Source organism: Malaya genurostris, chromosome 1 (genome assembly GCF_030247185.1).
Source record: "Malaya genurostris strain Urasoe2022 chromosome 1, Malgen_1.1, whole genome shotgun sequence".
Classification (NCBI taxonomy): Eukaryota; Metazoa; Arthropoda; class Insecta; order Diptera; family Culicidae; genus Malaya; species Malaya genurostris.
The window spans coordinates 9,082,192-9,084,850 of record NC_080570.1 but is presented as its reverse complement, the minus strand read 5'-3'; the positions used below and the strand labels follow the sequence as shown (position 1 = coordinate 9,084,850).

The following is a 2,659-nucleotide window of genomic DNA, read 5'->3' as shown; positions in this document are numbered from 1 at the left end:
GAAAACTTTCATTTATTATTTCGCTGAAGAAGTCTATTCAATATCCAACACGAGCACTTTTCAAGACCAACCCTCCCCTCGCTCCGCTCCCGTGAGTTGTCAATATTCCTTTAATATCCGCAAAAGGCTGTTATTACATCGTTACAAATTAATTACATTTCCTTGAGAACTGCTCATTCATCGTATGTTAATACACAAACGAACAAATATTGACAGAAGATTGCGTGCGAAGAAAGCCCTCCATCCCCCGATCCATCCAGGCACGAACGAAGTTTTCACTTTCCGCTGCCCGGGTTTCGCAGCAGCAGTGACGACATCGCACCGCTTCCGAGATGTCAGGCGACGGATGTTGTCTAATGTCGTTTTCGCTTGAAAACTCAGTTTCGAAACCGGGTTAGTTTTCTCAAGCAAACACTTTTTCTGGCAGCGTTGCGTCCATCTTCTGTTTCGTTGGTATTGGTGAACTGTCAAAACTGTTTCTGTTTTTTTTCGCAAAACGTTGAAAGACTATTCCAACCTCTCCATTCTTTAAAAGTTAGTTCTGTGTTTCTTAATCAATTTTAAAATGAATAGAAAAAGGAGCGACATGATAACAAACGTGATTACAACTTTATTGTCAAGTTCTGAGAGTAACTCCAGTAGCTCGGAGGAGTCTTCAGACGAATTTGAGGAATTATGTCTCGTTTATGCAAAAACCGATTTAGGACGGAAGAAAATTCGGCTGTCGAATTTTTACGAGGAAGTCGTTGAAAAATATTGTGAAGAAGCTGTAAGTACCAGCCTAGTCATATGCAAAAATAGTAGAATTTGAATTGGCAGGATTTCTCTATTTAATAATAAAGCATTCTACTATTAGCAAACTTACTATAAAACAGTTTTTATTGAAAATATATGTTAGCTCTTTCTTCTTATAGTTTTGTCAAAACTTTCGTATAAGCAAATCTACAGTCAATATGATTGTTGAAAAATATGAAAATTCCACTTTTTTCAAGACAAAATCTATGGGCGGAATAAAAGAAATTCCTGCTAAAATACAAATGTTTTCCTTTTTGTGGTAAGTTTAAAAAAAATAAATGCATATATCAAACAATAACTAGAAATCATTCCCAAAATTAGGTTTTCTGCAAATAAGGATTCATACCGCGAAGTTTGTAACCTGTTCGGACAATCGGAGTCGAGTTTTTATAAACATTTAAATTTGATTCTTGATTTTTTCGTTGATGTAGCCAAAAATCTCATACATTTTCCTGAAACACGTCAAGAGAAAGAAAAACTCGCCAGAAGCTTTCAACAGGTATTGTACCAAAAGTCGTATCATTAACAGCGTAAACACATAATTTTATGGACAATTTGACCTACAATCAACGAAATGCAGTATCCATAACTTCGTTTGATCTAAAAATAATCTTCCGTTTGATAAAACTAAACATTTCTTTCCAGATATCTGGATTTATAAACGTGTTGGGTTGTATTGATGGATGTTACATCTATATTCGACAACCAGCTAACAAGATTAGGTCTACATACGTAAACCGCCATGATTTATTATCTATAACGCTTCAAGGCATTTGCGATTCAAACAAACGCTTCATGGATGTTTGCATAGGAGCACCAAGCAAAGTTCACGATGCCAGAATATTCTCTATATCACCCATTAGTAAAGAATTACCAGTACTGTGTGAAGGCAAGTTTCATCTTCTGGGGGACGCAGCATACCCTTTACGAGAATATCTGCTCACACCCTACAAAGATTACGGAACCTTGTCTCCAAGGCGTAGAAGATACAATATCAAGCATAGCCAAACACGAGTCAAAATAGAGAATGCATTTGGCTTGCTAAGCAACGATTTAGACAGCTAATCAGACTTGACTTTTTTGATACTGAACGAGCAAGCAAGTTTGTGCTGGCATGCTGTGTACTGCATAATATATGCATCGATATGGACGATTCATTACCGGAACGGATAGCCATAGATATGAATGAGAACCTCCCAGTAGTACGCCAATACGATGACGAAAACTCCCAAAGATCAACTGCGTTGAAATTGTTGGGAGAGGCGAAGAGAAGCGAAATTGTGAACATAATAACATGAATTTAAATTAATAAATCGTTATTCTAGAGCATACTCTTTCTGTTTTATTAAGATGCATTGTTTTTTTTTATACTCTATATAATAATCATGATTCGTTTACGACAAAGCTTTGAATTCATTCACGTCGTTCAAATATTAAGAAACACTCATCATGCGTTAGAGTTGTTCTGAACAGCTTTTACCAATTCTCGCAAGATTTCCATTTTTTCTGCATGTCTTTTCTGACATTGATCTTCTCTATCTCTCTTCTCTTTTTCGCGTTCCTCCCGCCGTAATTCTCGTTTTGCGCAAAGCTCTTTAAATACTTCTACCCAAGTTTGCTTGGGAGCTTTTGTTTTCGGCATTCGTTTTAAAGACTCGGATTTATGTTTTCGGCATTCGTTTGGAAGGTTAGCATGATGCATTTCATTTTGCGTTAACCAGAAAGGGTCTACGGAATCATCGATAGCAGCAATTTTTGCCATCTCTTGCTCATACCCTGTCTGAGATAATACATTTCCCGAAATGGTATTGCTCAGTTTTGCCTTTTTGGTTTGTTTCAAAACAGTTTTATAACGGTTTTCGAC

General features: G+C 36.7%; 1 pseudogene; it reads left to right on the top strand.

Moving 5' to 3' along the window:
• The first annotated feature begins 516 nt into the window (after positions 1–516).
• Positions 517–2,118, top strand: LOC131429455 (putative nuclease HARBI1; annotated as a pseudogene).
• The last annotated feature ends 541 nt before the right edge of the window (positions 2,119–2,659 follow it).